This window comes from Nannospalax galili, unplaced genomic scaffold, assembly GCF_000622305.1.
Source record: "Nannospalax galili isolate Female #2095 unplaced genomic scaffold, S.galili_v1.0 scaffold87, whole genome shotgun sequence".
In the NCBI taxonomy this organism is placed as follows: Eukaryota; Metazoa; Chordata; class Mammalia; order Rodentia; family Spalacidae; genus Nannospalax; species Nannospalax galili.
Window position 1 is genome coordinate 7,275,858 of NW_008360320.1, and position 18,127 is coordinate 7,293,984.

An 18,127-nucleotide genomic window follows, 5' to 3' on the forward strand; every position below is an offset into this window, starting at 1 on the left:
AGACACCCACCTGAATCAAACTTCATGCTTTACCTTCTCTGAACAACAGAATAAGTATCTCTTCCTAGGAAGGGTCATCAAACTTAGACAGTTCTATTGTACTCCATTTCTGTCCTGGTACCCAAGTAGGTGTATATCGAGGTGTGTAGGCCTAGATTAGTTTAGGGTTTATGTGAAATTAGGCAATAATGCATCCATAAGTGAACTTTTAAGGAGATTTTCCAATTTATCATCTTATGCCTATGCATAACTGAGCATGTATATGACTAAAATCAGATGCATTATGGGAAGAGGCATGTACAATAGAGAAATGGTTATATAACTTAATCTGTCAATCAAACTAGACAACCATCTAAAACCTATGGCCCTAATAACCAAACTCATCCTTCCCTTGAACCCCATAAATGGAAGCTCCCAACAATAATTTTGGCCCTGGAGTATTTCACTTCAATGGTTCCCTCTCAGTCTTAGTATATTCCTTCTAATCTATACCATGGTTTTTCTTTGAATAAAGATTTCCCCTGCTACTCTACAATCTGTGTGCACCTTTATTTCACTTTTTAATAACATGCCAAAAGCCTAGGAACGCCTGTCCTAGATTGACCACCGGTATATGCTAATCAGGTATGTTTTTGTTAGGATTGGAGGGCACATAATCGGTGAGTTTGATTCATAGAGGTGATTTTGATGCAGTGACAAGAAAAGCTATTCCAGGAAAAGAACTTAGCTGAGAGCTATCAGATGTGAACATTGTGCAGCTGGAAAAATAAATGTCTCAGTCCTATGGGCAGCACAGAGAATCCATTCTAATAGAGCCTTTGTAATGGTCACTAAATTTTCTGTTTTTGCATCTCTTAGAGGCTGTCAGAAATACCTGTTGTCTGTCCTCATCCTGGAATCTTACTTAGAATAGTGTAATTTCACATATATTTTCTAGTTCCTTCTGCTAGTCGACAGCTTTTTAATCAATATCCATAGACTGTTTGGGAAATCACAGAATATAGAAATTCTTCTTCAAAAAAATCTATTAACAGATGAAGATTTTGTTTTGTATCCACTGAAAGAGTATTTTCAAAGGCGTCAAAAATTAAGTAGGTCATTAGCCAAAGTCTGTCATTTTGTTTAATTTGTATAAGGCTATATGATTTATGAAAAAGGTGCTCACATTTCTGATTAGAGTAACTTGTGCTTATTATAGGGAATGTGATATTATGTTTTGCCTTAATTATTCATTTTATACTTAAAAATTTTAATGAGGTTTTTTCTTGCATATACCTTTCTATAATAACAGGTTGTATGTTTTCTTGCAACAAACAATTTATATTCATGCTAAAAGTAATTACAAATGCTTTATCAAAAACAAAGCACTTAATAATTGTGAACAGACATCCTTCTCAAAATTACTAAGTTACAGACAGGGCAATCTCTGAATTTGTGTTTCTTCTGATGATGTTTCTAGTACAAGGAAAAGATAATGGCTGTAGACTCTGTTTACACAGAAAATAAGTATGTTTCATTCCTAGCAGTGCCTTTTTTTATCTTTCAGGAGACTTGGTCAAGCTTCACACTTGCACATTACATAAAGCAATTTTGTGTTCTATCAGTAGTTCCTAAAGTCAGACTGTGATACCATTGTGTTTACTTAATATTTATTTCCAAGATGAATTAAGCAGCTTTCAAAATGTGTATAATACATACCTAATATTGACAGTCACTACTTTCTTTGCTATAATACTAAAAAAAAATGTTGAAATTGCAAAGATAAATAAAATGCAGTCCTTATGCACCAGGGGTTCAAATTCCAGTGGACAAATTGTGTTGAGGTTCAGTGATTAAGAAAAATCAATAGAACTGAACAAATGCTCCATTTTCCATTTATTTCAGTTGTCAAGAAGTAGCTATCACAGCAACTATAAACTCAGAGATATTTGCTTCAAAGAACTGTTGAAATGGACATTTAGACTGTATAACATTCACCAAAACATGGAATTGATAATCCACATTTAATAGCTTTAATAACAAAATCCCATTTTTAAAAAGTAAGAATATTGTCTGCTGGTCCTAACTCTTCATTTAATGCCTTAGGATTATTTTTTAAGTTTTTTGTTTTAATGTATTTTTTCCCATGTTTTCATTGTATATGTTAATTCTGTTTGGTATATGATTTCAACACATGCACACAGCAAGCACTGATCAAATTAAATACAATGTATGACTTCTTTCTTCATTTCCCAACCTCTAAGAATAACTATGGTGTATGAATCTTGTGAGTTTTTCAAATCTAGATTTCACACAGAAGACAGAACAAGGGCATTGTGTTTCTGTGTCTTCCTTATTTCATTCACCATAATGTTATCCAGTTCCATGCATTTTGCTGCAAATTACTGAATGTATTCTTTTTATGGCTGATTGAAAGTATATTGTGTATATATCCCTTTTTGCTTTCTCCATTCATTCATTGATGAATACCTAAGTCCTTTCTGCACTTTAGCTTCAGTGAACAGTGCCACAGTGAGCGTGAATGTAGCAGTATCTCTTTGGCATAGTGAATTCATTAATTTAGAAACATGCCCAGAAGCAAATCAGCTGCATATGTAATAAACTCCCAGTGCCATCTGAACCCAAATAGTAAGAGTGGACACTGAGGTTACAGACATATACCCCATTCAGCTTGATGTTGCCCGTGGACTTGTCACATGGTAAGAACAGATAAAAAATGGAGCACTCATCTTAGTTTTTTGAATAACTGTACTAAATTACACTCTACTAAATGTGCACTAGAGCTCTTTTCTCTCCAAATACTTCCCAACATTTTTTGTTGTTTATTTTATACTAATTACCATCTTAACTGAAATGAATTGCAGTTTTTATATGATTTCCCTGATGGCTATTAATAATGAACATTTTTCATAATCTGTTGATCATTTATCTTCCCTCTTTTGACATTTTTTTAAAGATTATTTGTCACTTTTGTATGTGCTTGGTTTTGAGACAAGGTCTCACTCTCTAGAATGGGCTGGACTTGAACTCACTTTGAAGCCAAAGCTAGCCTTGCACTCATGACAAACCTCCTGCCTTAGTCTTGCAAGTACTGGGATTGCACCTCCGCATCTGACTGTGCATTTTTAATTAGGTTATTTCTTTTTATAATGTTAATTTTTGAAAATTTACTTGTATTATGCTATCAGTCCTTTGTCAGATGAAGAGTTGGTGAAGATTTCTCTCACTCTATAGATATCTCTTCATTTTGGAAGATTCCCTTTATGATGATGATTTTTAGTTTCATATAATTATGTTTGTGTTTTTGTTTTGGTTTTCTTGGGCTATTGGGAGATATACAGCCAAAGTCTTTGCCTATGCCAATGTCTGAAAGTGTTTCCCATATGTTTTATCCTAGTAATTTCAAAGTTGCATGTCTTCTATTTATGCCTTTGATACATTTGGAGGTGAATCTTATGCAGGCTGAGAAATAAGGATCAAGTTCTATCCTGTGTATGTGGACATTTAGTATTCCCTGTACCACTTATTGAAGATGCTATTCCTTCTCTAGTTTATGTTAAAGGAACCCTTGACAAGAATCAAGTGGATACAATGACTGTTTTTTCTGAAATTTCCATTCAGTGATGTTGGAATTGAATTCAACGTACAAGATAAGCAGGTTAAGGAATTCTCATCAAACCATTTAAGTATAAAACTTTGTTAAGAAACAACTTATCAAAGGAATTTCAAAGAACTGCAAGTGCGAGAATACCCAGTTGACACTATAACGCAATGTCCTTTTGTCTACTTATGAGCCTTAACTTTCTGACTAGTAGAAAAATATTTATTTATTCAAAGCTATTATTACATATGTGCCATGTTTAAGGCTGTGGATTGAGGATGCAAACCTAAACAAAAGTAGCATATTGTTTATTTTCACAACATTTAGAGATTAGAGGGATCTACTGATGAAAAGTGAGAAATTACCACATGGTATTTTGAGTACTATTGGGAATAATAATCAGTGTGTTGAAAGATTATATATGATAGACACTAAGTTCAATTTTACAGGTTAAGAACATTTTCTTGGAGGAAGCGAAGGCCAGAAAGTTTAGCAGACTTGCTCTGGTCAGTGGATTAGTAAGTGAGGGGAACAAGATTGTTAGTGCTATATCAGGAGTTCAAATGCAAGAAGGGTTTCATTGATCATGGCTGAGACGAGAAATGTAAAGGAAGAAGCTAGGAACAGGCCACGCAATTGAAGCTCATCACAGAAAGGTTCCTAACTGAAGAAAGTATATGATTGCATTTTAATCTTGAATGCATGGGATAGCATTATTCTGACATAATGAAAAGTAGTCACTGTCTAAAAAGGACAGGAAATGCAGCAGAACAGTAATACGGATCACAGAATAGATAACCACTTCCTGCGATCAGACTCAGCCTCAGGAAGGGTAAAAGCTAAGCGGGAGCAAATGTGAAGGGAGGAAACAGAAACTCTGCGTCTATAATTCTTTCAGGAACTTGTGTAGGAAGGGGAGTTTGGAATCTAGTCTACAAACTAAGGTAGAAGAAGTATTTTTTTAAATAATGTTAAAGGTTTCCTAAAGTTAAGAAATACTTGGAAAATCAGAAAATAAAAGAAGTTGAAAATGAAGGAAAGTTTCAGAATCTCCGACAAGGTATTGGAGGACTTTCTATCTGGCCTCTTCTATTTTGGAGTTATTGGCTGAGATGGGAATTAGATTTCTCAGTGAAAGAATGGAGAAAGGGGAAGTAGTTTTACAACATGTGGAAAATAAGAGAATGGATAAGGAAATATTGGATTTCTAAGCAGGATATAAGGTCATCTGCCTTGGAAATAGAGTGATCAGCAACATCAGGGCAAGCACTAGTTAGGCAGACTAATGAGCTGAGTAACAATAAGCATGCTACCCATATGAGTTAGTAAAAAGATTAATGAAACTCAAAGATGAAACTATCAGAATTGAAATAAAATATTCCACGTTAAAAGATAAGTAAGTTAGTATTCTAGTTTCATATGTGACTTATTAAAAGCTAGGCCAGCAATTAATGACATAAAAATTGCCATGTATTTCATTCATGAGCCTTCCAATTGGAAGAATCTGTTACTCTTTCACTATCATAATTAGTGGAACTCTACTGGGGTTAGAGAATCCACTTATAAGTTAGCATGGAAAGAGTATGCTGCCTGGGAATGTGAGCAGGGCTGCCAACTTCAGCCCATTTGTCACCACACAATTTTGTCAAGGGTCTGCTCAGGGCTTCTTCATGGAATGCTGCCTGTGCTCCAGGACACATATCCCAATAGGTATTGAAAATTGGTTGACTCTTGATGACAGGACCCAGAAATTGTTGCATTGTTTGCTTTATCATTTTGGTCAAGCAGGTATAGTGATTCAAGTGAAAATCCCTTTCTGTGGGGAGGGATTTCTTTAACCAACCATAGTGCAGAGAGGCAAAGAGAGCTGTTCTTGTGGAGACAAAGCAGTAAAGAGGTCAGCAGTTGCAGCACATGGTCACTCTGCTCAGAATTACATGGTTAGGCACAGTTTTCTTTTTTTTTTTAAGCATCTCTCTCAGTATTTATGCTCTGAAAGTATTATGAGGAAATGAAAAAGAACCCGATTTTAAATAATAGAAAACATAGGAGGTAATCTCTTGGAGAGGTTGAGGGCACAGCTGTGTTGATACTTGGTGGAAGATCTGGAGAACATAAGGAAGGAAAATTGGGGAGGAAAAAAAAGATGACACTGACTGGAGACCTCAGAGATATAGGGCAAATTAGGAGCATCCAAGTCAGTAACTGGCACTTGGTGGTTCATGAAGAAGCCCTTGGTGAGAGTGGGCAAGGAAGAGACACTTGAACTTCTGCAGAATCCACAAGACTCTAAAAAGCAGAAACTGAGCCAGGGTGGTCCTGGACTGACATCCAGTGGTGTTCATGGGTCTTTCTGTGCCTGTATCAGGTACCACATTCCCCTGTGGAGACTGAGAGGTCTAAGGTTCTCTGAGGCCTTGCCAACACCCTATCTATTACAGGTCCTGCTGATCACCTCTTTTACTTGTCATGAGCACTTTTTTGACAGTTGCTCTGGGCAGAGGTATTTAATAATATATGACATAGGCTTCAAGAGTGGAGATACAAACTCAGAAAAATGCTAAATGCTGAGAATTTTAGACTCCAATTTTTAAATGTTAATAAAATACTTGTTTATACTACAGTAGAAATAATTGATTTGTACTCCCTAAATCCCCCTCCTAAAATGTTCAAAATAAGAAGCTGATATTCCAATCCCATTTACTTTCCATTTGTTCCCTATTCTTTCAAATACACCCCCCCCAAGATGCCTGAGATTATTTTTCCTGCTGAATGAAAGTTGTTGTGATAGTTAATCTTGATTGGCAATTTTATTGGATCTGGAATCAATTAAGAGACAAGCCTCTGGATGGTTTTAAGACGCTATTTCCAAAAAAAAGATTGCAGGAGAAGACCCTCATGAGAATGGGTGGTACCTTCCTCCTGAGACACAGATATAAAGTGATCTGAGGAGTAAATAGCACCACTTGCTTGCTTGCTTGCCTTTGCTTCTTGCTGCTGAAATCTCTACTTCTGTTGCAGTTGCAGATGCAATCTTCACTGTCATGAGACTCCAGCTTTTATAAGTTCCAACGTGGACCAAGACCAGTGAGTATCCAGTAATACTCAGGATTGAGACTGCTGAAGCATTCAGTTTCGTAGACTGAGCAGCCATGGGGTTTTCAGCCTATCCAGCATGCTAGATAGCCATTGTTGAACTACTTAGCCCTGGTCAGTTATAAGACATTCCAGAAAATACCATCTATAATATACATTGTTTCTATTGGTTGTATTCTTCTAGAGTCACAGGGGTGTCCAAACTTTTCACACAGATGTTGTGATTTTTGTGCTGGTCTAGTAATAGCCACAGCACACCTGTGAACATTTTTTTCTTCATCCTTTTGACCTTATTTCCTCTCTGACCAATTTTATAAACTCATTTTTGTATCCAAAGTTCCATCAGAGACTCAAGCATACATCTGAACCTCAAGAATCAAAAATGTCCCAATTATTTTCTTAAGAGCCATCCTAACTCCTGTTTTCAATCATTCAGTAGACTAGGAGAGGAAGAACTATGCAGTAAAAAGAAGTTCTGGTTTATGCACAGAAAATTAATGGAACACATAGACCAGAGAAAGGATGGCATTTGCTCCTAGGCTATGAGGTTATTCGAGGTTAAGCATTTTCATAAGTCCCAAGCTTTCTAAAATAGTATTTTAGCTGACTAGTAGTTTATTTTTTAACAAGGTATTAAATGAATAATAGTCAAGTTCTGTTTTATAATCTCTGTCCTGAGCCCCTCTTCTGTCTCTATTTTCCTAGTAATTTCTAATAAGAAATAAGCAGATCAATCTGTATATAACATGATCAAACTGACAACATAGAAAGATGATTGATCAATAGGTTCATTGATGTAGGTAGATGATAAGCAGATAATAGATAAAATGCATAGGTGTACATAGACTAATGAGAAAGAATATTGAAATTTATCAAAAGAGGTAACTATATAATTTTAAAAAAATTTCTTAAGACAAAAATATTGGTAGCTTGAAAAAAGAAGAATTAATAAGAACAAAACCCCACAGATGATATTAAAAAGGCTTTCACTAGTTATCCGACAAATCGAGAATAACAGAAAATGAGGACGAGCATGGAGGAAAAAAACCCTTTCCCAGAAGCTCTTTATGAAAATTACTTGGAGACTTAGAGACTCTGCTGACTTTAATTAAGTGCTCATTAGACTGACAAACTTTTTAAAGCAGTGATCTTGCTTGCCATGTGGGTTTTCATATGCTCTCCTGGATTTCTCTCTAAATTACTTTAGAACCCTGTCAGAATAACTTGTTTATTCAAGGGAAATCACTCATAACTCTTTAAAGAATTCAGAAAGAATTTTGTCTTGTGCTCACTGGTTTATTATTTTTACACAATTTTATGATTTCCACTGAAATCTCTAAACTCCTCCCTACAAAGTCAAAAGCATTCCAAATTGGACTTAATTCCTCAGCTACCAGTGGGAAAAGAACTTCAATCTTCAAAATCTCCAGAGTCAGAAGTCACTGCCAACATAACTGAATAGAGTGAAAAACCTGGAGGCTATCACTGTGCCCAAACAAACAACTGGACAGTCCTTCCAATCACCCATCTCAACAGAAAACAAAATTAAAATGAGTCACGTAAAATGGTATGGGTGCATTAATTCTATAATCTGAATCAACACTACTTTTCTTAGTAATTTTGATAGACTTGTCTTAAACAAAGTCAGTTAACTATGATCCCAGGAATGCACAGCATTAATGAAACTGCTATAGAAGGAGCATTAGGAAACAAGTCCATGTCTAGCACAAAAATGCCTATTTGAGAAAATGCCACTTTAAAATATTTTTTGTTTTTTAATGAGTTAGTTATGTATTCTGGATGTTAAACCTCAGTCAGATGTGTTTCTGGTGAAGATTTTCTCCCATTCTGTGGGTTTTCTTTTTGCTTCACTGGTTGCCTCCTTTGATGTCCAGAAGCTTTTTAGTTTAATGAGGTCCCATTTGTTGATAATTGACCTGAGCAATTGATGACCGATTCAGAAAATCCTTTCCTACACCTATATTTCATAGGTTATTGCCAATGTGTTCTTCTAAGTTTCAGTGTTTCAGGCTTCACATTGAGGTCTTTGATCCATTTGGAGTTGACTTTTGTGCAACGTGAAATATGAGAGTTTAGTTTCATTCTTGTACATGTGTAGATCCAGGTTTACCAGCACCTGTCTTTCTTCTAGTGAATGTTCTGGGCCCCTTTGTCAAAAACCAGCTGGCTGAAATTGCATATACTCATATTTGGGTCTTCAATTTTGTTCCATTGATCTACGCATCTATTTTTGTGCCAGTACCATGTTGTTTTTATGACTATAGCTCTATAACACAGTTTAAAATCTGGTATGGCAATTCCCCCAGCATTGTTCTTAGTGCTCAGGGTTGCTTTGCCTATCGGAGGTCTTTTGTGCTTCCATATGCATCGTAGGATGGTTTTTTACAATTCTGTGAAAAATGTCATGGGGTTTTTGATTGGCACTGCATTGAATCTATAAATTGCTTTTAGTAGGATGGTCATTTTCATAATATTAATTCACCTTAAATGGGGAAACCATGGTGGAAGGGTGAGACAATGTGAGATATAAATGATGCCTAGCTAGTTTAAAAAAAACACCAGAAGGAACCATATTAGTCCAACAACCTACTGATAAATCACACATATAACTAGATCAAAGAATATAATATATGTCTGGCAAGGTTTATCTGAGAATGTTTGGTCTTTGCCCAAGCTTTGTCTGCATGGCATATGGTAATTAAAAGTACCAGACTGGTGGAACTAACCTTCTTGGATGTTAACAGCCATATTTTGAGGCCTATTCTAATTTGGTCAGAGGGATATAAAGAACAGTTTTTGCTCCTTGCCCTCCTAGATCAAGGAGGCCATGCAGACCCCATCAAATGGACTTGAACCAGTGTCCAGTCTACAAAGAGAAGGGTCAAAACAGAAGAAACATTTCCTCTATGTTTTGAAGTGAAGTCATACACGGTCGAGCAGGACCTTTGACTTATCTTCACATAGATGCAACTGTTAAAAGAAAGGAACCAGGGGCTCCTCTGAAGCCCATGTGACCTCTGAGGAATAGATCTTCAAAACAGCCTTAAGAGTAAAAATAAATAGGTTTATCTGGACTAACCGTGGTCCTTTCCAAAAGGAAAGTATAACCGAAGATTAAATGGGTCAATACAATTTTTTAAGAGTCCATGTGTATAGCTAAAGGCTACATAACAAGAAACAATGTCAGACCAGAGATACATTCCTTTGAGTTGCTGGCCAGGATGGCCCAAGAAACTCCCAAATGGTAACCCAGCATAGAACTGGGAAAATGAATAGCAGACCCCAACCTCATCTAAAGGAATATTGACAACTGCTTGCTGCTAGATAAGGAACAGCTGATCTTCCTAAAACAAGGAACTCTAGACAGACTGACTAGATTCATCAGATGGACAAGCACTGGAGAATGGCTGGGGTTGCCAACAACACAGTGGACAGTAACAGGGATGACAGAGTATATGGGCTTCAGTTGGGGGAGGGTATGGAGAGTGTCATTTGAGAAGTGGGTAAACAGATGACTAAGATTGTTTGGGATGTTCTGTATGATATACACACACAAAAAAATCAACAAATAAAAAATGAGTTATATTTGAGGAAGAAGCATAAAACTTTACTTCATTTTAATTAGTAGAGGTGATAAACATTACCATTGAAAGCTATACCTGATGACTTTATATCCATACTCAGGTGCCAAGGATCTGAGTGTTACCAACTGTGACTAGTAAGAATCAGATACATAGAGATTAGAGACACATGTGCAAGCATCTAAGGATTACTAGCATTAAAAAGGAGTCTTTCTGTAGGAAACAGTATATTTTAAGGTGAAATGGAGATGCCTTTTAAAAGTTAAAATCTCATTCAATTTTATGTCTTACAGGGTTTATACTGAGTTCCATATTGTATAACTGTATTCCTTCAACCTAAAAACTGACAGGCACTTTTGAAAGAGATGTGTCTTTGCTCTGGAAATTGTTATTGAATATGTTAAAGCTGTAATGAAAAATAAAATTAAAAACATACATGACTATAAAAAATACTTTTTTGTAATTATCATGGTGATTGTCACCTCTTTGATCCTCTTTTCTTGTTGTAGGCTTCTTAACATTGTCTGTATACAAAATGAAGCATCCATACATTAGTATTCAAATTGTATGTCTTAAAGCATGGTCCTTAACTACCAGTATATTGACAATTATATATTTATGCCCATTCCTTTTAGGTCTTTTGAATCATATTAGCATTAATGTATAATTGAAAGAAGTGTTTGAGTAGGTTAAAATTTATACTTATTTCTGCATGGCAGGGTATTTTCAGTGGTATAATGAATTTTCTTGGATTTCATAGCAATTTATTTATTTAGTAGGAATTGATTTTGTTCTTTATGATTTACTGCTTAATTTGAAACAATGAGACCCCCCAGTATACAAAGGAAACATTAATTTGAAAGTTAAAATACTGAGAATATGTATCATAATTCTTAAAGTACCTAAGATGTTCTAATATAAACTTTGTTATAGTTTCTGATAACAGTTTCTCTAGAAAATATGATGCTTTCATCTGCACTTGAGCAGAAAGAATGCTAATAAAAGCAAAAAAGATATGTCATTGACATGGATATATAATAAATCAATATTTTATATATTGTTCATAGGAGTATGAAATAGTACAAACAGCTAGGAAAATTGTGAATAGATTTTCATAAACTTAAGCATTCCCTTTCTCTTGGAATCAGCAGTTCAAGTCAAGTCGATTGGAACCAGGATGACTTATAATCAGCTCATTCATAGAAACTCTGAACTAAAAAATATCCACAAAGAGAAAAAAAAATTAAATTCTGAAAGTTGAACATTAGTCAGTAATTTCTTTATTTACTTATTTATTATGGTCCTAGAAAATAAAACTAAGGTCTTGCACATGCTAGGCAAGTGTTCTACCACTATAAATATCTCAGTGTGTTTTGTTTCTTTGCTTTGAAATAAGGTTTCACAAATTTTCCCAGATCAAATTAAAATTCAATCTGTAACCCAGGCAGGAATTGAACTTGTGATCCTCCTGCCCCAACCTCCTGTCAACCTCCCTCCTCAGCTGGGATCACAAGCCTGGACTACTATATTTGATTACTTATTAGTTTTAAAACAGATGGATGCCCTTTCTCCCTCTTAAGCTGTATCCTCCCATCCACCACCCAATTCACCCCATCCTATCCCATGTTTCTCCTTTCCTGATTTATATTACTGCATTCTATCTTCCCTACCACAGATCCTTAGTTTCTTGAGTGCTAAGGATTTTTCCAATTGAAAGACTCTGATCTAAGCATTCAAACCTAGCATCCACTTATGAGAAAAAACATGCGATCTTTGTCTTTCTGGATTCGGGTTACCTTACTTAGCATGATTGTTTCCACTTCTATCCATTTATCTGAAAATTTCATAATTTTTTTTTTGCTTAACAACTAGATTCCATTGTGTAAATGTACCATACATTAATTATCCATTTATCAATTTATGAACATCTAGATTGTTTTAATTTCCTGTCTATTTAAACAGAGTTTTAATGAACATGAATGAACGGCATCTCTGTTATAGGATATAAAGTCCTTTGGGTATATGCTCAAGAACGGTATGGCTGAACTATATGGAATCTCTAGTTTTGGTTTTCTGAGAAACTTCCACACTGAATTCCATAATGGCTGTGCCAGTTTGCACTCCCATCAGCAGTGAATAATGTTGTATTTCCCCATATTTACCAGCATTTATCATCCTTTGTTTTGGGGTTCCCCAAAAGTATATTTTTCTTCACAGAGATTGAAAGTTCCAGGGAAGAAAATTTAAGAACAATTTTGGAATATTTTTAATTGCTGCATCTCAAAAATTAATATCAAAAAGACTGAAAAACAGCAGTCTACTACCTACAGAGTTTGCAAATACCACTGAAATATTGTTTCAAATACAGCAGCCAATCCCGTTGTTCTGCTGTTTGACACCAGCAAGCTAGTTTTTCTAAAAGGCAGCAGACCTTCACCCAGGTTCTTATTTGCTTATTATTTTTTGTTGTTGTCATCTGAATTAATGACATCTTAATTACTTAGCTACTTAATGTTTACATCCTAATGCTCTAGACATGTCAGCATGTGTGAGCTTATATATCAGACTTTGAAAAAAAGTCCAAAAAATGAAATCATAAAATAAATTACTTTTTTAACATGGAAATCTAGATTAGCTAAAAGTAAATTTATATTTAGTTTTAGCTCACATTTTATACCAAATGATTGATTTGGAATTTTGTTTGTTAAGAAATAGAAACTAATTGAGTTTCTAGGCTTGGCAGTTCAGTGCCTCACATCACAATAGCCAGATCAATCATTTTGTGATCTGTTATATTCAGCACATAGGTAGCCACAGTATAAAGGAAAAGTTTGTGTGACTGTCCTTGCCTTAGGTACAAACTGATAAAAAGTTTAGATGAGATTTCCATACTGACAGCTACCACCATAGGGAATGGGGTAGAAGGTGGGTAATAGCTTATACCAACATGCCTGGTAGACAAAAAAGGGCCCGTTTTCCATAATTCACTCAAACTCCAAACACCAACTTAATTTTCTTTCAGTTTTCAGTTTGAGATGCACGGCAGGGATCTCCTCCCCAAGCAAAAGGCAATATGAGGTGAGAAGAAGAGCATGCTGCCAGCGCAGGTATAGGCCTGCATAATGGAGCTTGGCCCTGGCAAGGAGGCTTTTCATTTTAACAACTGTGAGAGTGAGGAAGGAAGCATAATGAAGAGGCCATAATTGAAGTGGGAGAGGGATGCATTAGCCATGCACGGAAAGGAAGAGGGCTAATTTTGACTTCTGAGTTTGAGTTTGAGCAAGTATTATAGCTGCCTGAGACAGGTAAAGAATCTCAGCGAGGTCAGCGCAAACATGCATTTCAAAAATCTGTCTTAATTACATGGTGCCAACATTTTATGTTACACCTTATCCTTATGACAATTTAAGTTATACACGGGCCTCATGGTGCCTATGGAGATTTCTTTTTTGGTGCATGTATATTAGCCACCAAAGAGCTACAGATACTACTTAGAACAAATTAAACAGGAAAAAATGTGAAACTATTAAATAGAACACAAACTGAGAACATGAAACAGGGTGGAAATAAAAATAAAATACACCAAGATCCCAAGAGAGCAAGAGATGTATTAAAAAGAGAATGAACTCAAAGAGATTATAGAATATTTTACACTTTTACAATCACTTTTAGAAATGAAATGCAGTTAAAATTATTGTATTATTGATATTTAATTGCTAAACTCAAATAAACTCTAATGTAGACCAAAATTGGACAATCAAGCATACTCTTTGTGATTGAATCTTTACTTAGAAAGAACATTCATTGTTGGAAACATTTGTTAAATTTTTATCCTGTTGAGACAAAGTCTTCCTATACAGCTGACGATGGACTCAGACTTATTATATAGTCCAGAATGACATCGAACGTGGCAAGCATCCTGCCCTAGCCTCCAGAGTGCTGGGAGGACAGATATGTACTTCTACACTCATCTGTATTTGTTAAAGTCTTAATAAAATGAAATATATATAAGATGTCTCATACTATTCTATCAAAGAATTATAGCTAATTACATAGATTATCGTCAATTGGTTTCCTGAACTTTTCAAACCTCCAACAATTCTTAGTAAAAACAACCCACATATATGAATACACTGTAGGCTTAACAGGTCTTGGCAAATTCCTGGGGCATGTTTAATAGAAATAAATAACAGATCTCTAAAGGAAAACGATATTTGTGTTCTTACCTACAGGAAGCTCTTGAAGAATCCATTGAGGATAAAAAGTCACTGTTATTTTAGATAGGTTCTTATGTCTTTGACTCTATTGATCAATATCAACCCTGAATAGGATTACTATGGGATTGAGGCTTTGCCTGATTCGATAATCCCCAAGTTTCTTAACCCGTCCCATGTTTTTAAAGAAAGGTGAGCAAAATACTTTTAAAAGAAGGGTTTATCTGTTTTTAATGCCTTGAGAAATTCTTCAACCATGCTTTAAAGCTATGTGGATTCTTTGGGAATGCATCACGTTCTAATCTTCCCAGAGGCTATAAAGAATTGAAAATTGTTCATCTGTTTAGGCCTAAAAAATAATCAATATAGAAATAAATTGTATTCATGTAGATAGCAAAAAACAAACACTATTTCATGATCCAAGGCAGGAATGAGTATCTTAAAAAGGCAAAGAGCAGGTATAATAGAAATGATGAGCACTAAAAATTTGATGACATGATACATACTTGAATTTATTTGTTTATTCATCAAAACATGTTTTAATATGTTTCATCAGCTCTTATGACAATTATTAGAAATATGTGTTTTTCATGTAAAATTGATTTCTAATAAACTTGGTAAATTATAATTTTGTAAATCTCTCATGAGACACAATACCTGAAAACTGATGAAATGACTTTACTTAAAACTCAAAGTAATGAATCTTATTTTTTATTTTAAAATATAGAAACTAACTAATAAAACTGCTAATTATAATGTTACATATTTTAATTACATTCCTGGGATAAAATACACGGATATTTAGTTAGAGTAACTTTTTCCAAGTTATTATGGATTCAGATTGATTGTTATGTTTGCCATTTATTGATTATTCAGTACATCAAATAATGTAATATACCTTTTATACTCTATACAGAAATTTACATTAGCATTTCCATATAGCATTAACTGACTGTAGACAGCACATCCTATCAAAGCTTGCTCCCAGCAGCCATTTAGCTCAATGGCAATGTGTTCCACAGAGGACCTGTTTCCTCCAAGGAGCAAGGCTTGCTGTGGAGAATTGACTGTGGAGAGTTAACTACAGAAGGAGGGGCTTGTGGCACCATTTAGACTGGAGCCATGAATGTGAAGGGGACTGCAGCAGCTGGGCACGCTCAAGAACAGAATGGCCTGGCACTTATGGACCTATGGTGAGACAGCTGGCCCCTTGAGGTGTGGGTGAAAACTAGAGGTGGCTATGGGCGGGTGGTGGGAGCAGTCTGGAATAACGGGCTCTGAGCCCTGGCTCAGAGCCATGGTACAGAGCTGGGCAGTGTGGAGCTGGATGGTGCAGAGCTATGGTGTTCCTTTGTTTGTAAGTCACTTCTCTCTCCCCCCATGATGATAATAATAAATGTACATAAACATATGTTATATGGTTTTCCTATTAGTGCAAGAGACCCAAAGAGAACTCTGGCAACAAAACTGGCATAGCCCAGCCCAGATAAGTGAACCACAGCCTTGGGGATGTGGGTCTGGGAAAGCAGTGCTGTGCCTGCTGCCTCTGTGATGGGTCAGCTGGGCTCTGATTCCCAAATCCAGGAGCAGCTGCCAGGAACCCAGGGGAGAAGGCAATTAAATCCCATACACTTATTGGGGTTAGCAATAGTCACATGGGTTATACAATGGATTATACAATCTGTAACTAAAAAGAGGCCCGACACAAAGAAGCGTGGGCCACAGCTGTGTTGTAAATTATGTTGTGGGTATGTGAAGATTTGTTAAAGGTTGTCCAGAAGCTAGAAAATCTTTCACTGGCTCTGGACCCAAAATGAGCGCCCAGAGAGGGAGTATGGCCACTTTGCATAATAAAAGATTTGCCCCAGACAGGGGAAGCTGAAAAAGCTAGGGAGGTCCTGGCAGATCCAGTTGCAGAGCTTGAAAGAGAAAAAAAGCCAGACACTTTGACTTGCAAAAGGTCAAAGGACTCAGAGGAAAAGAAGATAATGGTAAAAAAAGAAAATGACCTAAAAATAAAAGTAGCTAAAACTGCGCCTCAGATTCAATGGTTGCTACAAAAGGGAAAACAAAAAACAAAAAACATAACTGTGCTATAGGTAGGAAATATTCCATGCTAGAACTGTTAAAACTAGGAAAAATTTACAAGCAAGCAATCAGGTAGCCCCTAGTAACATGGCTTGTAAGAGTATGAGACATGGGAGCAAATGATGTCAGTCTAAGTCCTTCAGAAGCTTCACAGCTGAGTTATATAACCACCCATCCATCCTTGCAATATAGGCTGTTCAACCTAGGCCAATGTGTGGGGGGGAGCAGTCCTTAATGGGATGGCTGGTTGAAGGTATTAAAGATACATGGTTGTCACCAAGAGAGACTAACATGATTAGCAGGGGATGGAGGACTATGAAGGAGGGGCAGGCATTACTGAGAGAACTAGGTATGAGAAAAGCAGTATATGAGTTCCAATTTACAGGGCCAGATAAGACTGTGTTCACCATAGATATGAAGGAAAGCTTAATTCAACTGGGACCTTGAGAATGATGGAGACTGGAGCTTTATGGTTTTGCTAAGCCCATTGATGGGACAGGATCTTTGTAAAGTGAGAGAGGCTTTAGCAAATCTAAATGATTCTGACCAGCATGTAGAACATGTCTGTAAAATAACAGAACACCCTATGAGAGATATAAAAGAAACCAGACAGAAAAAATGGCCCATTTGGGTTACCCCAAGACAAATGTGGCAAGACTTATGTAGAGCCAAAATTCCCAGAAAAAAAAGATTGATAGAAAACCAAATTCAGTACTTAGGAGTTTCTGGAAGGCTTTAAAATCAGAACAGTTTACAAAAGGCATTCAAAGAATAAAAAACTGTGCCAGGGTGGTTAAAAATACCCAAGCATTAAATAAGATTCATTGCTCATCTCATAAAGGCTGCTCTAGGGTTGGAAGAAGTTTTTCCCACCAAGTTCTCTCCCAGCAGCCAGGTGTGGTCAATGGAGAGATGAAAGATATGGCTACAGTTAGGAGGCAGACCCAGGGTCTGCCTGACTCAGGGAACCAACAAGTGCAGCAGCAGGGACAGGAGACCCCCCTGCCTCCTTAGCCCAGTGCAGGGTCAGGCAACTGGAGCCAACACCTTGTAAGTGTATCAAGAATAAAAGAATACAAAGCGATTCCATGTAAAATCCCCCAAGTGCGAAATGACTCCAAAGTGATAACTAAAGATGATAAAGAGCTAACCAAATTAATGCCTTGCACCAATGCTTTGGTACCTAACAAAGATCTATGGAGAAAACAGTTAACATGAATGGAAAAAAAACTTTCCATGCTGTGTGAGACCTTGTTCACGATTGATTATATATACTGTTAACCTTCCTTTGAGTGTTTTACAGATGTGAAACTCATTTGAAAGCCAAGGCCAGCTATAGTGTATAATTCTTGGGAATTTTATGGTTGGGTAAGAAAGGCAGAGATCCCAAACTATACAACTGTTAAGAAAATTTACAATACCAGGGCTGGGTTGCCCCCCCTCCATGAGTTGTTAGTCAGAGAGTTCCTAGAGTTCCTCAAATTCACCAAGGCTGTTGCCATTAATGTTGGTTGTACACTAGAAAG